Source organism: Oncorhynchus keta, chromosome 15, assembly GCF_023373465.1.
Source record: "Oncorhynchus keta strain PuntledgeMale-10-30-2019 chromosome 15, Oket_V2, whole genome shotgun sequence".
NCBI lineage: Eukaryota > Metazoa > Chordata > Actinopteri > Salmoniformes > Salmonidae > Oncorhynchus > Oncorhynchus keta.
In genome coordinates this window covers 4,227,158-4,248,697 of record NC_068435.1, presented here as the reverse complement: position 1 = coordinate 4,248,697, position 21,540 = coordinate 4,227,158, and the positions used below count along the sequence as shown (strand labels likewise).

The 21,540-nt window shown below is 45.8% G+C and overlaps 1 pseudogene; it reads right to left on the bottom strand.

Moving 5' to 3' along the window:
* Window positions 1-21,540, bottom strand: part of LOC118372857 (piezo-type mechanosensitive ion channel component 2-like) — a 323,332-nt pseudogene that overhangs the window by 62,624 nt on the left and 239,168 nt on the right.

Genomic DNA, 21,540 nt, shown 5'->3' with positions numbered 1-21,540 from the left:
GAGAGATGAGCAATAAACGAGTGGAATGACACAATGGTTACAACATGGCTTTCACATGACACGGCTAACGATGTGGAAGTTTCCAAATGGTAAAGTTGGTGGGGAGGTTATGGCCGAATGTACTGTAGAATGTGATTCCTCATCTCTCAGCCTATATCCTGAAGATACGGATCAGGCCATAGAATGACATATAGAATGTAATAACAGGATATCTCAATAACAGGATATCTCAATAACAGGATATCTCAATAACAGGATATCTCAATAACAGGATATCTCAATAACAGGATATCTCAATAACAGGACATCTCAATAACAGGACATCTCAATAACAGGATATCTCAATAACAGGATATCTCAATAACAGGATATCTCAATAACAGGATATCTCAATAACAGGATATCTCAATAACAGGATATCTCAATAACAGGATATCTCAAGCACTCTACTCGGTCTCTCGAAGATACAGTGCCGTGAAAAAGCATTTGCCCTATTTCTAATTATCTCTATTTTTGCATATTTTTAATACTGAATGTTATCAGATCTTCAACCAAAACCTAATTTATTTTAATTTGCATTGAAACTTTATTTAACTAGGCAAGTCAGCTATTAGATAAAGGGAACATGAGTGAATAAATAACACAACAATTACATACCTGTATATATTATTTCATAAATAAAGTTATGCAAAATCAAAAAATAAGTAATTACTCCCTATAGTTGGTGATCAGTCTCTCACGTCGCTGTGGAGGAATTTTGGCCCACTCTTCCATGCAGAACTACTTTAACTCAGTGACATTTGTGGGTTTTCAAGCATGAACGGCTAGTTTCAAGTCCTGCCACAGCATCTCAATTGGGATTAGGTCTTGACTTTGACTAGGCCGTTCCAAAACTTAGTGTTCTTGGGCACAGGGACTATGGTGGTCTGCTTGAAACATGTTGGTACTACAGACTCATCCCAGGGACAGATTGAAAATGTCAGTGAAGACACTTGCCACTTGCCAGTTGGTCAGCACATGCTCGGAGTACACGTCCTGGTAATCCGTCTGGACCCGCAGCCTTGTGAATGTTGACCTGTTTAAAGGTCTTACCTACTTCGGCTACGGAGAGCATGATCACACATTCATCCGGAACAGCTGATGCTCTCATGCGTGCCTCAGTGTTGTTTGCCTCAAAGCGAGCATAGAAGTCATTTAGCTCGTCTGGTAGGCTCATGTCACTGGGCAGCTCGCGGCTGTGCTTCCCTTTGTAGTCTGTAATAGTTTGCAGGCCCTGCCACATCTGACGAGCGTCGGAGCCGTTGAAGTACGATTCAATCTTTGTCCTGAATTGACGCTTTGCCTGTTTGATGGTTCTTCAGAGGGCATAGCAGGATTTCTTATAAGCTTCTGGGTTAGAGTCCCGCACCAGCTCTACCATTTAGATCAGTGCGAATGTTGCCTGTAATCCATGGCTTCTGGTTGGGGTATGTACGTACAGTCACAGTGTGGACGACATTCTCAATGCACTTCTTGATAAAGCCAGAACTGATGTGATGTACTCCTCAATGCCATCGGAAGAATCCCGGAGCATGTTCCAGTCTGTGCTGCAAAACAGTCCTGTAGTTTAGCATCTGCTTCATCTGACCACTTTTTTATTGACCGAGTCACAGGCGCTTCCTGCTTTAATTTTTGCTTGTAAGCCGGATTCAGGAGGATATAGCTGTGGTCGGATTTACCAAATGGAGGGCGAGGGAGAGCTTTGTACACGTCTCTGTGTGTGGAGTAAAGGTGATCTAGAATTGTTTTCCCTCTGGTTGCACATTTAACATGTTGATGGAAATTTGATAGAACAGATTTAAGTTTCCCTGCATTAAAGTCCCCGGCCACTAGGAGCGCTGCCTCTGGGTGAACGGTTTCCTGTTTGTTTATTTCCTTATACAGCTGACTGAATGTGGACTCCTCTTTCACCCCAGCTGCCAAACTAACCCTGATTCAGATGACCATCCTACCCATGCTAGATTATGGAGAAGTAATTTATAGATCAGCAGGTAAGGGTGCTCTCGAGCGGCTAGATGGTCTTTACCATTCGGCCATCAGATTTGCCACCAATGCTCCTTATAGGACACATCACTGCACTCTATACTCCTCTGTAAACTGGTCATCTCTGTATACCTGTCGCAAGACTCACTGGTTGATACTTATTTATAAAACCCTCTTAGACCTCACTCCCCCCTATCTGAGATATCTACTGCAGCCCTCATCCTCCACATACAACACCCCTTCTGCCAGTCACATTCTGTTAAAGGTCCCCAAAGGGTTAGAAGAAGCCTACATAACCAACCCATAAAGTCAAATTTAACATCCATATAATTGGCCAGCTATATAAACTGTAATATTGATTTATCCTGCAAGTTCAATTGGTAACATACATTTTGTGTCTTCTTCTAATGCCTCTTAACTATCGGCACCGCAGAGGTGACACGACTGGGTTTCCAATTGAGGATATCTGACTGTATCATGCACACCCTTGTAGTTGCACCGATTCGTCGGCTGTCTTCCCTCACGCCAGTGAGGAAGCTCAACAAAGGGTGTTAATGGCGGTTAAGGGGAAAGTAATCTAAAAGTACCCAAATGTAATCAGATTACAATTTTGGACAGGTAACTGTAATGGATTACATTTAGAAAGTAACCTACCCAAACCCTGCTTACCTGGATATACTATCCCTGGAGGCCATAGATACAATGGAGTCCTGGCTCTCCATACGATAGCTGCCTCTCCTTCTACGGACCCTGTGAGACCACGACACACTGTCCTCCTCAATGAGCCGGTCCAGACTGGAGCCCTGCGACATATATATACGCATCTGCTTCTGGTAGTACACATGGATACTGTCTCTGGATGGGACATTACCCTGTAGAGGAATTACACATTAATATAGGTTACATATAGGTTATATATATGTTGTCATTGATTGATCTGCTTCTGGTAGTACACATGGATACTGTCTCTGGATGGGACATTACCCTGTAGGGGAATTACACATTAATATAGGTTACATATAGGTTATATATATATGTTGTCATTGATTGATCTGCTTCTGGTAGTACACATGGATACTGACTCTGGACAGGACGTTACCCTCTAGGGAGTGGTTTTATGGTTAGGATCAATATCGTCACTGATTCTCTATTTTGCAAATTTTTGTTTTGTTTTCTTAAGGGGTGGATCAGCTTTAATAATGCAGGTAGATTGTTGCTTACATCAATGTAATTGTCTGCATCATTTCCAATACCCCATATATTTTTGGGGTAAATATATATATATATATAAAAAAAATATATATATACATATTTACATACATACATACCCATATATATATGTATACATGATCATTCATACAAATAATCATATATGCATACTTTTTAAAGAATATACCTTAATTATTCCCCCAAGCCCGACCACCCTTCCCCCAATTGGATTAAACTAATAAACACTTAGGCTTCTACCTTCAGTTTATACATATTATACACCTTTTACAGACACAATCTATTTTACAATAGTTATATTTGTTTTTAGTCCTTCCTCTATTTCTGATGTCCATCCAGTTTGATTTCTATTTGTAACTGTGCTATTTCATTATTCATATTTCATTTCTGAACCTTTATTCATTTTACAGACCCCGTATGTTTTACATTGGTTATCTTGTTATTAGTCCCACCCTTCAGCTCCATTCAACCCCTCCCATCTATCTCTCAACACCATCCAGTCCCTTCAGCTCCATTCAACCCCTCCCATCTATCTCTCAACACCATCCAGTCCCTTCAGCTCCATTCAACACCTCCCATCTATCTCTCAACACCATCCAGTCCCTTCAGCTCCATTCAACCCCTCCCATCTATCTCTCAACACCATCCAGTCCCTTCAGCTCCATTCAACCCCTCCCATCTATCTCTTAACACCATCCAGTCCCTTCAGCTCCATTCAACCCCTCCCATCTATCTCTCAACACCATCCAGTCCCTTCAGCTCCATTCAACCCCTCCCATCTATCTCTTAACACCATCCAGTCCCTTCAGCTCCATTCAACCCCTCCCATCTATCTCTCAACACCATCCAGTCCCTTCAGCTCCATTCAACCCCTCCCATCTATCTCTCAACACCATCCAGTCCCTTCAGCTCCATTCAACACCTCCCATCTCTCTCTCAACACCATCCATTTTGGATTTCTATTTGCCATATATTTTTCAACTGTGCTGTGATGCTTCACAAAGTACTGAACCTTTCTATTCTCATAGCTTCTACAGATTGTACATTAAAAATAAACATTTTTTGCTGAAATAATTATTATATTATTGATTGATTGACTAGGGCTTTTCAAATCACCCAGTATTGCTATCTGCAGCATTATTTCTAGGCAAATGTTGCAATTCTTCAGCCATTCCTGGACCTGTGATCAAAAATGAGCTACATATGGACAATACCAAAATAAATGATCTAATGACTCTGCCTCCTCACAGCAGAATCTACAGAGCTGGGAAGATTGTATCCCCCATATATATATATAACATTCTATTGGTTGCAAGAATTTTGTATAGTAATTTAAATAGAAACATTTGAAGTTTTGAATCCGGCTTTGTTTTGCGTATCAATTCATAAACCATGTGCCATAGAATAGGTACATCGAAAATCTCTTCCCAACTATTTTGCGATTCATATGGCTGTCAATTTTTTTGGTCCTTAAATGAAATTGGAATACGTTTTTACATGTATCAATTCTCCTTTAACCATTTATGTTCTTTAATACAGGGCCGACATACAAGTTCCTTACTTTTTCCCCTTCTACTTGCCTCTTCCATTTTTGTGGTAATGCTGCAATTAGTTGCATAAGCAAATAGGTCAACTGTGATATAACTAAGGAGTTAATCAGGGTGAGTTTTGCCACAAATAGACAGGTATTTTCCTTTCCATGGCAGCAAGATCTTATCTATTTTTGCTAACTTTCTATAAAAATGTATTGGAGTGAGTTCATTTCTTTCGGGACATGTATAACGAGTATGAGAGACTCTAACTTTCTATTAAAATGTATTGGAGTGAGTTCATTTCTTTCGGGACATGTATAACGAGTATGTGAGACTCTAACTTTCTATTAAAATGTATTGGAGTGAGTTCATTTCTTTCATGTATAACGAGTATGAGAGACTCTAACTTTCTATTAAAATGTATTGGAGTGAGTTCATTTCTTTCTTTCGGGACATGTATAACGAGTATGAGAGACTCTAATTGTGGTTTTTAAAGAAAACATGAATCATCAGCGTACAATGACACCTTAGTTTTTAAGCCAAGTCTAATCCCTTAATATTATTGTTGGATCTAATTTTAACAGCTAACATTTCGATGGCAATAATAAATAGATATGCCGATAGGGGCGGCAGCGTAGCCTAGTGGTTAGAGCGTTGGACTAGTAACCGGAAGGTTGCGAGTTCAAACCCCCGAGCTGACAAGGTACAAATCTGTCGTTCTGCCCCTGAACAGGCAGTTAACCCACTGTTCCCAGGCCGTCATTGAAAATAAGAATATGTTCTTAACTGACTTGCCTGGTTAAATAAAGGTAAAATTAAAAATTAAATAGTGGACAACCTTGTTTTACTCCTCTTGATAGTTTAAAACTTTCTGAGATGTAGCCATTATTTACTATTTTACACCTAGTGTTACTATACATAACCTTAACCCATTTTATAAGAGATTCTCCTAAATTGAAAAATGTTAGGCATTTATATATAAACTCCAGTCGTACTTTATCAAAAGCCTTTTCAAAATCAGCTATGAAAACCAGGCCTGGTGTCCCCGATATTTCAAGTGTTCTATTGTTTCCAGTACTTGTCTTATATTATCTCCAATGTATCGTCCATGTAATAAACCTGTCTGATCACGAGGAACAATAATATCTGACAAAACCGTTCCAATTCTATGCACCAAGCATTATGCTAGAATTTTTGCATCACAACACTGAAGTGTAAGAGGCCTCCATTTTTATTAATGGACTGGATCTTTATATACACCACTTGGGTCCTGTGTCAGTAATAATGATATCTGACCTTCTTGTTGCATGTCTGATAATCTACCATTTGTATAGGAGTGGATAAAACATGATAATAATGGTCCTTTGAGTATATCAAAAGGTTTAGTATACTTCCACTGGTATGCCGTCCAACCCTGGAGTTTTCCCAGCCTTAAAGGCTTTAATTGCATTAAGAAGTTCCTCCTCTGTAATATGACCTTCACATGAGTCTTTCTGTACAGATGTTAATTTTACATTATTAATAGGGAAAAAAATCCATACAATTAGTTTCAGTTAGTGGAGATGGAGGAGCCTGAAACGAAAACATATTCTTGAAGTACTTTACTTCCTCTTTCAAAATATCATTAGATGAATCATGCGTGACTCCATTTGTAACGATTTTCAACACATTTTGTTTGGTAGCATTTCTGTTGAAAATAATTTGGTGTATTTTCCCCCATATTCCACCCAGTTCTCTTTATTTTTATAATATATTACACTAGATTTTTCTGGAATAAATTCCTTCATTTCTTTTTGTTTTTCCTCTAACTTATTCTGTGCCTCTATGGTACAGTTTTTGTTGCTATCTATCTGTTCTGTTAGTCCTTCAATTCCCTTTGTTAATATAGACTCTTTCGATCTAAATTGCTTTTGTTTTATAGATGAATACTGAATTGCATGGCCTCTAAAGGCACATTTCAAATACCTATGTTATGTCTAAAAAAGTCAGTTATAAATTATTCTGTCCTAGTTCTAAACAAGTTATCATCTAGTATGCTTTGATTAAATTTCCAATATCCTCGCCCACATGGAAATTCTGTAAGAGCAATATATATGCCAATTATGTGATGATCCAAACGCATTCTGTCCCCTATCAACACTTTTTAAACTTTTGGTGCCAGAGACAATGACATAAGAAAGTAATAGAGATGCTTGATTAAGCCTCCGCCATGTACAGTGGGGCAAAAAAATATTTAGTCAGCCACCAATTGTGCAAATTCTCCCACTTAAAAAGATGAGAGAGGCCTGTACATTTTCATCATACACACTTCAAATATGACAGACAAAAAAGTGTTGGAGCGAGGATATTGGAAATTTAATCAAAGCCTACTAGATGATACTAGATGGACAGAAGAATTTATAACAGACTTTTTTAGACATAACCTAGGTTGAGGGGGCAGTGCTGCTCTTGGTTTCAGACTGCATTTTGGCTGCATACAGACCGCTTACAGCAGGCCCATAAAACAGTTAGGGACTTCTCTTTAGTATCTGGGTCATTCAGGTGGGTGTCTAGGGTATAGGGTCATGGACCGTACCATTACATTAGGACTTCTCCTTAGTATCTGGGTCATTCAGGTGGGTGTCTAGGGTATAGGGTTGTGGACCGTACCATTACATTAGGACTTCTCCTTAGTATCTGGGTCATTCAGGTGGGTGTCTAGGGTATAGGGTCATGGACCGTACCATTACATTAGGACTTCTCCTTAGTATCTGGGTCATTCAGGTGGGTGTCTAGGGTATAGGGTTGTGGACCGTACCATTACATTAGGACTTCTCCTTAGTATCTGGGTCATTCAGGTGGGTGTCTAGGGTATAGGGTTGTGGACCGTACCATTACATTAGGACTTCTCCTTAGTATCTGGGTCATTCAGGTGGGTGTCTAGGGTATAGGGTTGTGGACCGTACCATTACATCAGGACTTCTCTTTACTATCTGGGTCATTCAGGTGGGTGTCTAGGGTATAGGGTTGTGGACCGTACCATTACATTAGGACTTCTCCTCAGTATCTGGGTCATTCAGGTGGGTGTCTAGGGTATAGGGTTGTGGACCGTACCATTACATTAGGACTTCTCCTTAGTATCTGGGTCATTCAGGTGGGTGTCTAGGGTATAGGGTCGTGGACCGTACCATTACATTAGGACTTCTCTTTAGTATCTGGGTCATTCAGGTGGGTGTCTAGGGTGTAGGGTCGTGGACCGTACCATTACATTAGGACTTCTCCTTAGTATCTGGGTCATTCAGGTGGGTGTCTAGGGTATAGGGTCATGGACCGTACCTTTACATTAGGACTTCTCCTTAGTATCTGGGTCATTCAGGTGGGTGTCTAGGGTATAGGGTTGTGGACCGTACCATTACATTAGGACTTCTCCTTAGTGTCTGGGTCATTCAGGTGGGTGTCTAGGGTATAGGGTCATGGACCGTACCATTACATTAGGACTTCTCCTTAGTATCTGGGTCATTCAGGTGGGTGTCTAGGGTATAGGGTTGTGGACCGTACCATTACATTAGGACTTCTCCTTAGTATCTGGGTCATTCAGGTGGGTGTATAGGGTATAGGGCTGTGGACCGTACCATTACATTAGGACTTCTCCTTAGTATCTGGGTCATTCAGGTGGGTGTCTAGGGTATAGGGTTATGGACCGTACCATTACATTAGGACTTCTCCTTAGTATCTGGGTCATTCAGGTGGGTGTCTAGGGTATAGGGTCATGGACCGTACCATTACATTAGGACTTCTCCTTAGTATCTGGGTCATTCAGGTGGGTGTCTAGGGTATAGGGTTGTGGACCGTACCATTACATTAGGACTTCTCCTTAGTATCTGGGTCATTCAGGTGGGTGTCTAGGGTATAGGGTTGTGGACCGTACCATTACATTAGGACTTCTCCTTAGTATCTGGGTCATTCAGGTGGGTGTCTAGGGTATAGGGTTATGGACCGTTCCATTACATTAGGACTTCTCCTTAGTATCTGGGTCATTCAGGTGGGTGTCTAGGGTATAGGGTTATGGACCGTACCATTACATTAGGACTTCTCCTTAGTATCTGGGTCATTCAGGTGGGTGTCTAGGGTATAGGGTTGTGGACCGTACCATTACATTAGGACTTCTCCTTAGTATCTGGGTCATTCAGGTGGGTGTCTAGGGTATAGGGTTGTGGACCGTTCCATCAATATGGGATCATAACTAAATACATTAGATGTATAATTTATTTTTAAAATGTAGTTCCCAATTATAGGACAATAAATAAATTAAATGAATAATTTATTTTTAAAAAGTAGGTCCCAATTATAGGACAATAAATACATTTAATGAATAATTTATTTTAAAACACTGTTCCACCATGATAGGACAATAAATAAATAAGATGTATAATTCATTATAAAAGTATATCCATCATCTGAACAACATTGAAAGCCCTCCCACAGCAATACATTGGTTCTGGGATATTGCAACCATTTCCTTTCTCACTCAACGCTACCAAACACCAAAAAACACACACCACGCCATCCACACATACTGGGCCTTCTGTTTACAGAGACGGTGTTTCTATCTCCACCATGTTGAATTAGTGCTTTTGTGTTCCAATTAGAAGATAGACAGAAAAGCTATATTTTTTGTTGTGTTATTACAATCCATAACCGGGCTATAATTGTGTGTTTCCTTATTTGTTTCCTAAATAGCCATGGAGTAGTCTTTGTGTCTCTGAACAACTGGTTGTCAAGATACGGTTTATTGACTACGAAGGCTATGCGTTTCCCTTTCAATCTATTTTCCTTGAAAATTGGATACAGAACTATACGCGCGTTCTGCAATTTCCTTCAGGAACTGGTCATTCGTTCGGTTTCCTTCGGGAACTGGTCATTCGTTCGGTTTCCTTCAGGAACTGGTCATTCGTTCTGTTTCCTTCGGGAACTAGTCATTCGTTCAGTTTCCTTCGGGAACTGGTCATTCGTTCTGTTTCCTTCGGGGACTGGTCATTCGTTCGGTTTCCTTCGGGAACTGGTCATTCGTTCGGTTTCCTTCGGGAACTGGTCATTCGTTCAGTTTCCTTCGGGGAACTGGTCATTCGTTCGGTTTCCTTCAGGAACTGGTCATTCGTTCGGTTTCCTTCGGGAACTGGTCATTCGTTCGGTTTCCTTCGGGAACTGGTCATTCGTTCGGTTTCCTTCGGGAACTGGTCATTCGTTCAGTTTCCTTCAGGAACTGGTCATTCGTTCGGTTTCCTTCAGGAACTGGTCATTCGTTCGGTTTCCTTCGGGAACTGGTCATTCGTTCGGTTTCCTTCGGGAACTGGTCATTCGTTCGGTTTCCTTGGGGAACTGGTCATTCGTTCGGTTTCCTTCGGGAACTGGTCATTCGTTCGGTTTCCTTCGGGAACTGGTCATTCGTTCGGTTTCCTTTGGGAACTGGTCATTCGTTCGGTTTCCTTTGGGAACTGGTCATTCGTTCGGTTTCCTTTGGGAACTGGTCATTCGCTCGGTTTCCTTCGGGAACTGGTCATTCGTTCGGTTTCCTTCGGGAACTGGTCATTCGCTCGGTTTCCTTCGGGAACTGGTCATTCGCTCGGTTTCCTTCGGGAACTGGTCATTCGTTCGGTTTCCTTCGGGAACTGGTCATTCGCTCGGTTTCCTTCGGGAACTGGTCATTCGTTCGGTTTCCTTCGGGAACTGGTCATTCGTTCGGTTTCCTTCGGGAACTGGTCATTCGTTCGGTTTCCTTCGGGAACTGGTCATTCGTTCGGTTTCCTTCGGGAACTGGTCATTCATTCGGTTTCCTTCGGGAACTGGTCATTCGTTCGGTTTCCTTCGGGAACTGGTCATTCGTTCAGTTTCCTTCGGGGACTGGTCATTCGTTCGGTTTCCTTCAGGAACTGGTCATTCGTTCGGTTTCCTTTGGGAACTGGTCATTCGTTCTGTTTCCTTGGGGAACTGGTCATTCGTTCTGTTTCCTTGGGGAACTGGTCATTCATTCGGTTTCCTTCAGGGAACTGGTCATTCGTTCGGTTTCCTTCGGGAACTGGTCATTCGTTCGGTTTCCTTCGGGGAACTGGTCATTCGTTCAGTTTCCTTCGGGAACTGGTCATTCGTTCGGTTTCCTTCGGGAACTGGTCATTCGTTCGGTTTCCTTCGGGAACTGGTCATTCATTCGGTTTCCTTCGGGAACTGGTCATTCGTTCGGTTTCCTTCAGGGAACTGGTCATTCGTTCGGTTTCCTTCAGGGAACTGGTCATTCGTTCGGTTTCCTTCGGGAACTGGTCATTCGTTCGGTTTCCTTCGGGGAACTGGTCATTCGTTCAGTTTCCTTCGGGAACTGGTCATTCGTTCGGTTTCCTTCGGGAACTAGTCATTCGTTCGGTTTCCTTCGGGAACTGGTCATTCGTTCGGTTTCCTTCGGGAACTGGTCATTCGTTCGGTTTCCTTCGGGAACTGGTCATTCGTTCGGTTTCCTTCGGGAACTGGTCATTCATTCGGTTTCCTTCGGGAACTAGTCATTCGTTCGGTTTCCTTCGGGAACTGGTCATTCGCTCGGTTTCCTTCGGGAACTGGTCATTCGCTCGGTTTCCTTCGGGAACTGGTCATTCGCTCGGTTTCCTTCGGGAACTGGTCATTCGCTCGGTTTCCTTCGGGAACTGGTCATTCGTTCGGTTTCCTTCGGGAACTGGTCATTCGCTCGGTTTCCTTCGGGAACTGGTCATTCGCTCGGTTTCCTTCGGGAACTGGTCATTCGCTCGGTTTCCTTCGGGAACTGGTCATTCGCTCGGTTTCCTTCGGGAACTGGTCATTCGCTCGGTTTCCTTCGGGAACTGGTCATTCGTTCGGTTTCCTTCGGGAACTGGTCATTCGTTCGGTTTCCTTCGGGAACTGGTCATTCGTTCAGTTTCCTTCGGGAACTGGTCATTCGCTCGGTTTCCTTCGGGAACTGGTCATTCGCTCGGTTTCCTTCGGGAACTGGTCATTCGCTCGGTTTCCTTCGGGAACTGGTCATTCGCTCGGTTTCCTTCGGGAACTGGTCATTCGCTCGGTTTCCTTCGGGAACTGGTCATTCGCTCGGTTTCCTTCGGGAACTGGTCATTCGCTCGGTTTCCTTCGGGAACTGGTCATTCGCTCGGTTTCCTTCGGGAACTGGTCATTCGCTCGGTTTCCTTCGGGAACTGGTCATTCATTCGGTTTCCTTCGGGAACTGGTCATTCGCTCGGTTTCCTTCGGGAACTGGTCATTCGTTCGGTTTCCTTCGGGAACTGGTCATTCGTTCGGTTTCCTTCGGGAACTGGTCATTCGTTCGGTTTCCTTCGGGGAACTGGTCATTCGCTCGGTTTCCTTCGGGAACTGATCATTCGTTCGGTTTCCTTCGGGAACTGATCATTCGCTCGGTTTCCTTCGGGGAACTGGTCATTCGTTCGGTTTCCTTCGGGAACTGGTCATTCGTTCGGTTTCCTTCGGGAACTGGTCATTCGTTCGGTTTCCTTCAGGAACTGGTCATTCGTTCGGTTTCCTTCGGGAACTGATCATTCGCTCGGTTTCCTTCGGGAACTGGTCATTCGTTCGGTTTCCTTCGGGAACTGGTCATTCGTTCGGTTTCCTTCAGGAACTGGTCATTCGTTCGGTTTCCTTCGGGAACTGGTCATTCGTTCGGTTTCCTTCGGGGACTGGTCATTAGTTCGGTTTCCTTCGGGGACTGGTCATTCGTTCGGTTTCCTTCGGGAACTGGTCATTCGTTCGGTTTCCTTCGGGGACTGGTCATTCGTTCGGTTTCCTTCGGGGACTGGTCATTCGTTCGGTTTCCTTCGGGAACTGGTCATTCGTTCGGTTTCCTTCGGGGACTGGTCATTCGTTCGGTTTCCTTCGGGGACTGGTCATTCGTTCGGTTTCCTTCGGGAACTGGTCATTCGTTCGGTTTCCTTCGGGAACTGGTCATTCGTTCGGTTTCCTTCGGGAACTGGTCATTCGTTCGGTTTCCTTCGGGGACTGGTCATTCGTTCGGTTTCCTTCGGGGACTGGTCATTCGTTCGGTTTCCTTCGGGGACTGGTCATTCGTTCAGTTTCCTTCAGGAACTGGTCATTCGTTCAGTTTCCTTCGGGAACTGATCATTCGTTCGGTTTCCTTCGGGGACTGGTCATTCGTTCAGTTTCCTTCAGGAACTGGTCATTCGTTCAGTTTCCTTCAGGAACTGATCATTCGTTCGGTTTCCTTCGGGAACTGGTCATTCGTTCGGTTTCCTTCGGGAACTGATCATTCGTTCGGTTTCCTTCGGGAACTGGTCATTCGTTCGGTTTCCTTCAGGAACTGGTCATTCGTTCGGTTTCCTTCGGGAACTGGTCATTCGTTCGGTTTCCTTCGGGACTGGTCATTAGTTCGGTTTCCTTCGGGACTGGTCATTCGTTCGGTTTCCTTCGGGAACTGGTCATTCGTTCGGTTTCCTTCGGGGGACTGGTCATTCGTTCGGTTTCCTTCGGGGGACTGGTCATTCGTTCGGTTTCCTTCGGGAACTGGTCATTCGTTCGGTTTCCTTCGGGACTGGTCATTCGTTCGGTTTCCTTCGGGACTGGTCATTCGTTCGGTTTCCTTCGGGAACTGGTCATTCGTTCGGTTTCCTTCGGGAACTGGTCATTCGTTCGGTTTCCTTCGGGAACTGGTCATTCGTTCGGTTTCCTTCGGGGACTGGTCATTCGTTCGGTTTCCTTCGGGGACTGGTCATTCGTTCGGTTTCCTTCGGGGACTGGTCATTCGTTCAGTTTCCTTCAGGAACTGGTCATTCGTTCAGTTTCCTTCGGGAACTGATCATTCGTTCGGTTTCCTTCGGGGACTGGTCATTCGTTCAGTTTCCTTCAGGAACTGGTCATTCGTTCAGTTTCCTTCAGGAACTGATCATTCGTTCGGTTTCCTTCGGGAACTGGTCATTCGTTCGGTTTCCTTCGGGAACTGATCATTCGTTCGGTTTCCTTCGGGAACTGGTCATTCGTTCGGTTTCCTTTGGGAACTGATCATTCGTTCGGTTTCCTTTGGGAACTGGTCATTCGTTCGGTTTCCTTCGGGAACTGGTCATTCATTCGGTTTCCTTCGGGAACTGGTCATTCGTTCGGTTTCCTTCGGGGACTGGTCATTCGTTCGGTTTCCTTCGGGAACTGGTCATTCGTTCGGTTTCCTTCGGGAACTGGTCATTCGTTCGGGTTTCCTTCGGGAACTGGTCATTCGCTCAGTTTCCTTCGGGAACTGGTCATTCGCTCGGTTTCCTTCGGGAACTGGTCATTCGTTCGGTTTCCTTCGGGAACTGGTCATTCGTTCGGTTTCCTTCGGGAACTGGTCATTCGTTCGGTTTCCTTCGGGAACTGGTCATTCGTTCGGTTTCCTTCAGGAACTGGTCATTCGTTCGGTTTCCTTTGGGAACTGGTCATTCGTTCGGTTTCCTTCGGGGAACTGGTCATTCGTTCGGTTTCCTTCGGGAACTGGTCATTCGCTCGGTTTCCTTCGGGAACTGGTCATTCGTTCGGTTTCCTTCGGGAACTGGTCATTCGTTCGGTTTCCTTCGGGAACTGGTCATTCGCTCGGTTTCCTTCGGGAACTGATCATTCGTTCGGTTTCCTTCGGGAACTGGTCATTCGTTCAGTTTCCTTCGGGAACTGGTCATTCGTTCGGTTTCCTTCGGGAACTGGTCATTCGTTCGGTTTCCTTCGGGAACTGATCATTCGCTCGGTTTCCTTCGGGAACTGGTCATTCGTTCAGTTTCCTTCGGGAACTGGTCATTCGCTCGGTTTCCTTCGGGAACTGGTCATTCGCTCGGTTTCCTTCGGGAACTGGTCATTCGTTCGGTTTCCTTCGGGAACTGGTCATTCGTTCGGTTTCCTTCGGGAACTGGTCATTCGTTCGGTTTCCTTCGGGGAACTGGTCATTCGCTCGGTTTCCTTCGGGAACTGGTCATTCGTTCGGTTTCCTTCGGGAACTGGTCATTCGCTCGGTTTCCTTCGGGAACTGGTCATTCGTTCGGTTTCCTTCGGGAACTGGTCATTCGTTCGGTTTCCTTCGGGAACTGGTCATTCGCTCGGTTTCCTTCGGGAACTGATCATTCGTTCGGTTTCCTTTGGGAACTGGTCATTCGCTCGGTTTCCTTCGGGAACTGGTCATTCGTTCAGTTTCCTTCGGGAACTGGTCATTCGTTCGGTTTCCTTCGGGAACTGGTCATTCGTTCGGTTTCCTTCGGGAACTGGTCATTCGTTCTGTATCCTTCGGGAACTGGTCATTCGTTCTGTTTCCTTTGGGAACTGGTCATTCGTTCGGTTTCCTTCGGGAACTGGTCATTCGTTCGGTTTCCTTCGGGAACTGGTCATTCGTTCTGTTTCCTTTGGGAACTGGTCATTCGTTCGGTTTCCTTCAGGAACTGGTCATTCGTTCTGTTTCCTTCGGGAACTGGTCATTCGTTCGGTTTCCTTCGGGGACTGGTCATTCGTTCGGTTTCCTTCGGGGAACTGGTCATTCGTTCGGTTTCCTTTGGGAACTGGTCATTCGTTCTGTTTCCTTTGGGAACTGGTCATTCGTTCAGTTTCCTTCGGGAACTGGTCATTCGTTCGGTTTCCTTCAGGAACTGGTCATTCGTTCTGTTTCCTTCGGGAACTGGTCATTCGTTCGGTTTCCTTTGGGAACTGGTCATTCGTTCGGTTTCCTTCAGGAACTGGTCATTCGTTCTGTTTCCTTCGGGAACTGGTCATTCGTTCGGTTTCCTTCAGGAACTGTTCATTCGTTCGGTTTCCTTCGGGAACTGGTCATTCGTTCGGTTTCCTTCAGGAACTGGTCATTCGTTCAGTTTCCTTCGGGAACTGGTCATTCGTTCGGTTTCCTTCGGGAACTGGTCATTCGTTCGGTTTCCTTCGGGAACTGGTCATTCGTTCGGTTTCCTTCGGGAACTGGTCATTCGTTCGGTTTCCTTCGGGAACTGGTCATTCGTTCGGTTTCCTTCGGGAACTGGTCATTCGTTCGGTTTCCTTCGGGAACTGGTCATTCGTTCGGTTTCCTTCGGGAACTGGTCATTCGTTCGGTTTCCTTCAGGAACTGGTCATTCGTTCGGTTTCCTTCGGGAACTGGTCATTCGTTCGGTTTCCTTCGGGGACTGGTCATTCGTTCGGTTTCCTTCGGGAACTGGTCATTCGTTCGGTTTCCTTCAGGAACTGGTCATTCGTTCGGTTTCCTTCGGGAACTGGTCATTCGTTCTGTTTCCTTCGGGGACTGGTCATTCGTTCGGTTTCCTTCAGGAACTGATCATTCGTTCGGTTTCCTTCGGGAACTGGTCATTCGTTCGGTTTCCTTCGGGAACTGATCATTCGTTCGGTTTCCTTCGGGAACTGGTCATTCGTTCGGTTTCCTTTGGGAACTGATCATTCGTTCGGTTTCCTTTGGGAACTGGTCATTCGTTCGGTTTCCTTCGGGAACTGGTCATTCGTTCGGTTTCCTTCAGGAACTGGTCATTCGTTCAGTTTCCTTCAGGAACTGGTCATTCGTTCGGTTTCCTTCGGGGACTGGTCATTCGTTCGGTTTCCTTCGGGAACTGGTCATTCATTCGGTTTCCTTCGGGAACTGGTCATTCGTTCGGTTTCCTTCGGGGACTGGTCATTCGTTCGGTTTCCTTCGGGAACTGGTCATTCGTTCGGTTTCCTTCGGGAACTGGTCATTCGTTCGGTTTCCTTCGGGAACTGGTCATTCGTTCAGTTTCCTTCGGGAACTGGTCATTCGTTCGGTTTCCTTCGGGAACTGGTCATTCGTTCGGTTTCCTTCGGGAACTGGTCATTCGTTCGGTTTCCTTTGGGAACTGGTCATTCGTTCGGTTTCCTTCGGGAACTGGTCATTCGTTCGGTTTCCTTCAGGAACTGGTCATTCGTTCGGTTTCCTTCGGGAACTGGTCATTCGTTCGGTTTCCTTCGGGAACTGGTCATTCGTTCGGTTTCCTTCGGGAACTGGTCATTCGTTCGGTTTCCTTCGGGAACTGGTCATTCGTTCGGTTTCCTTCGGGAACTGGTCATTCGTTCGGTTTCCTTCGGGAACTGGTCATTCGTTCGGTTTCCTTCGGGAACTGATCATTCGTTCGGTTTCCTTCGGGAACTGGTCATTCGTTCAGTTTCCTTCGGGAACTGGTCATTCGTTCGGTTTCCTTCGGGAACTGGTCATTCGTTCGGTTTCCTTCGGGGAACTGGTCATTCGTTCGGTTTCCTTCGGGAACTGGTCATTCGTTCGGTTTCCTTCGGGAACTGGTCATTCGTTCGGTTTCCTTCGGGAACTGGTCATTCGTTCGGTTTCCTTCGGGAACTGGTCATTCGTTCGGTTTCCTTCGGGAACTGGTCATTCGTTCGGTTTCCTTCGGGAACTGGTCATTCGTTCGGTTTCCTTCGGGAACTGGTCATTCGTTCGGTTTCCTTCGGGAACTGGTCATTCGTTCGGTTTCCTTCAGGAACTGGTCATTCGTTCGGTTTCCTTCGGGAACTGGTCATTCGTTCGGTTTCCTTCGGGAACTGATCATTCGTTCGGTTTCCTTTGGGAACTGGTCATTCGTTCGGTTTCCTTCGGGAACTGGTCATTCGTTCAGTTTCCTTCGGGAACTGGTCATTCGTTCGGTTTCCTTCGGGAACTGGTCATTCGTTCGGTTTCCTTCGGGAACTGGTCATTCGTTCTGTATCCTTCGGGAACTGGTCATTCGTTCTGTTTCCTTTGGGAACTGGTCATTCGTTCGGTTTCCTTCGGGAACTGGTCATTCGTTCGGTTTCCTTCGGGAACTGGTCATTCGTTCTGTTTCCTTTGGGAACTGGTCATTCGTTCGGTTTCCTTCAGGAACTGGTCATTCGTTCTGTTTCCTTCGGGAACTGGTCATTCGTTCGGTTTCCTTCGGGGACTGGTCATTCGTTCGGTTTCCTTCGGGAACTGGTCATTCGTTCGGTTTCCTTTGGGAACTGGTCATTCGTTCTGTTTCCTTTGGGAACTGGTCATTCGTTCAGTTTCCTTCGGGAACTGGTCATTCGTTCGGTTTCCTTCAGGAACTGGTCATTCGTTCTGTTTCCTTCGGGAACTGGTCATTCGTTCGGTTTCCTTTGGGAACTGGTCATTCGTTCGGTTTCCTTCAGGAACTGGTCATTCGTTCTGTTTCCTTCGGGAACTGGTCATTCGTTCGGTTTCCTTCAGGAACTGTTCATTCGTTCGGTTTCCTTCGGGAACTGGTCATTCGTTCGGTTTCCTTCAGGAACTGGTCATTCGTTCAGTTTCCTTCGGGAACTGGTCATTCGTTCGGTTTCCTTCGGGAACTGGTCATTCGTTCGGTTTCCTTCGGGAACTGGTCATTCGTTCGGTTTCCTTCGGGAACTGGTCATTCGTTCGGTTTCCTTCGGGAACTGGTCATTCGTTCGGTTTCCTTCGGGGAACTGGTCATTCGTTCGGTTTCCTTCGGGAACTGGTCATTCGTTCGGTTTCCTTCGGGAACTGGTCATTCGTTCGGTTTCCTTCAGGAACTGGTCATTCGTTCGGTTTCCTTCGGGAACTGGTCATTCGTTCGGTTTCCTTCGGGGACTGGTCATTCGTTCGGTTTCCTTCGGGAACTGGTCATTCGTTCGGTTTCCTTCAGGAACTGGTCATTCGTTCGGTTTCCTTCGGGAACTGGTCATTCGTTCTGTTTCCTTCGGGGACTGGTCATTCGTTCGGTTTCCTTCAGGAACTGGTCATTCGTTCGGTTTCCTTCGGGAACTGGTCATTCGTTCAGTTTCCTTCAGGAACTGGTCATTCGTTCGGTTTCCTTCGGGAACTGGTCATTCATTCGGTTTCCTTCGGGAACTGGTCATTCGTTCGGTTTCCTTTGGGAACTGGTCATTCGTTCGGTTTCCTTCGGGAACTGGTCATTCGTTCGGTTTCCTTCAGGAACTGGTCATTCGTTCGGTTTCCTTCGGGAACTGGTCATTCGTTCGGTTTCCTTCGGGGACTGGTCATTCGTTCGGTTTCCTTCAGGAACTGGTCATTCGTTCGGTTTCCTTCAGGAACTGGTCATTCGTTCGGTTTCCTTCGGGAACTGGTCATTCGTTCGGTTTCCTTCAGGAACTGGTCATTCGTTCGGTTTCCTTCAGGAACTGGTCATTCGTTCGGTTTCCTTTGGGAACTGGTCATTCGTTCGGTTTCCTTCGGGAACTGGTCATTCGTTCAGTTTCCTTCGGGAACTGGTCATTCGTTCAGTTTCCTTCAGGAACTGGTCATTCATTCAGTTTCCTTCGGGAACTGGTCATTCGTTCGGTTTCCTTCAGGAACTGGTCATTCGTTCGGTTTCCTTCGGGAACTGGTCATTCGTTCGGTTTCCTTCGGGAACTGGTCATTCGTTCGGTTTCCTTCGGGAACTGGTCATTCGTTCGGTTTCCTTCGGGGAACTGGTCATTCGTTCGGTTTCCTTCGGGAACTGGTCATTCGTTCGGTTTCCTTCGGGAACTGGTCATTCGTTCGGTTTCCTTCGGGAACTGGTCATTCGTTCGGTTTCCTTCGGGAACTGGTCATTCGTTCAGTTTCCTTCGGGAACTGGTCATTCGCTCGGTTTCCTTCGGGAACTGGTCATTCGCTCGGTTTCCTTCGGGAACTGGTCATTCGTTCGGTTTCCTTCGGGAACTGGTCATTCGCTCGGTTTCCTTCGGGAACTGGTCATTCGCTCGGTTTCCTTCGGGAACTGGTCATTCGCTCGGTTTCCTTCGGGGAACTGGTCATTCGCTCGGTTTCCTTCGGGAACTGGTCATTCGTTCGGTTTCCTTCGGGAACTGGTCATTCGTTCGGTTTCCTTCGGGAACTGGTCATTCGCTCGGTTTCCTTCGGGAACTGGTCATTCGCTCGGTTTCCTTCGGGAACTGGTCATTCGTTCGGTTTCCTTCGGGAACTGGTCATTCGTTCGGTTTCCTTCGGGAACTGGTCATTCGTTCGGTTTCCTTCGGGAACTGGTCATTCGTTCGGTTTCCTTTGGGAACTGGTCATTCGCTCGGTTTCCTTCGGGAACTAGTCATTCGTTCGGTTTCCTTCGGGAACTGGTCATTCGTTCGGTTTCCTTCGGGAACTGGTCATTCGTTCGGTTTCCTTCGGGAACTGGTCATTCGTTCGGTTTCCTTCGGGGACTGGTCATTCGTTCGGTTTCCTTCGGGGACTGGTCATTCGTTCAGTTTCCTTCAGGAACTGGTCATTCGTTCGGTTTCCTTCGGGAACTGGTCATTCGTTCGGTTTCCTTCGGGAACTGGTCATTCGTTCGGTTTCCTTCGGGAACTGGTCATTCGTTCGGTTTCCTTGGGGAACTGGTCATTCGTTCAGTTTCCTTCGGGGAACTGGTCATTCGTTCGGTTTCCTTCGGGGAACTGGTCATTCGTTCGGTTTCCTTCAGGAACTGGTCATTCGTTCGGTTTCCTTCGGGAACTGGTCATTCGTTCAGTTTCCTTCGGGAACTGGTCATTCGTTCGGTTTCCTTCAGGAACTGGTCATTCGTTCGGTTTCCTTCAGGAACTGGTCATTCGTTCGGTTTCCTTCGGGAACTGGTCATTCGTTCGGTTTCCTTCGGGAACTGGTCATTCGTTCAGTTTCCTTCGGGAACTGGTCATTCGTTCGGTTTCCTTCGGGGAACTAGTCATTCGTTCGGTTTCCTTCAGGAACTGGTCATTCGTTCGGTTTCCTTCAGGAACTGGTCATTCGTTCTGTTTCCTTCAGGAACTGGTCATTCGTTCGGTTTCCTTCAGGAACTGGTCATTCGTTCTGTTTCCTTCAGGAACTGGTCATTCGTTCGGTTTCCTTCAGGAACTGGTCATTCGTTCGGTTTCCTTCGGGGAACTAGTCATTCGTTCGGTTTCCTTCGGGAACTGGTCATTCGTTCGGTTTCCTTCGGGAACTGGTCATTCGTTCGGTTTCCTTCGGGAACTGGTCATTCGTTCGGTTTCCTTCGGGGAACTGGTCATTCGTTCGGTTTCCTTCGGGAACTGGTCATTCGTGCCTATTTTTGTGCCAGGAAGTCTTCTACCCAGGCTTTTAGCCATTATTTGATCTTTAAAGAAAGCACATTTGGCAACGATTGGGCGTTCATACCTCTGCCCTCTCTGTCCGAAGCGGTGTACATGTTCGAGTTGGATTTTGTCGATAGCTTCGTGTGGGATCTGAAGCGCTGTGAAGAGGAAACTCTCTAACTACACATTCAGGAACTTCTCCTTCTTTCTCTTGGACACCTGTAAGTACCAGATTCTCTCTCATGGATCTAGTCTGTATGTCAAGTAAGGCTTCTCTCAGAACGGCGTTCTCCTGTTCAAGTTCATTAAATTCAGTTCATTAAATTGACTGTCTTGACTTGTTTGTGTCTTTCTCCAATATCGCAGCTTTTTCATCACTCATCCCGAGGCCTACAACTCTTTTATATCCTCAATGACTAATTGAAGTATACCCAGTCGACACAGTTTGTCAGTTATTGATTTTAACAGATGGGTTTCGACCTTTACCATTCCTGGTGGTGAAAATATGAAATCGTCTGTAGAAGAGTCACGTTTTCATTTTTTAACAGGTTGCCCTGCCTTACTCTCTGTCATGTAGAGACGGGTTCCCCTGTCTTACTCTCCGTCATGTAGAGACGGGTTCCCCTGTCTTACTCTCCGTCATGTAGAGACGGGTTCCCCTGTCTTACTCTCTGTCATGTAGAGATGGGTTCCCCTGTCTTACTCTCTGTCATGTAGAGAGGTTCCCCTGTCTTACTCTCCGTCA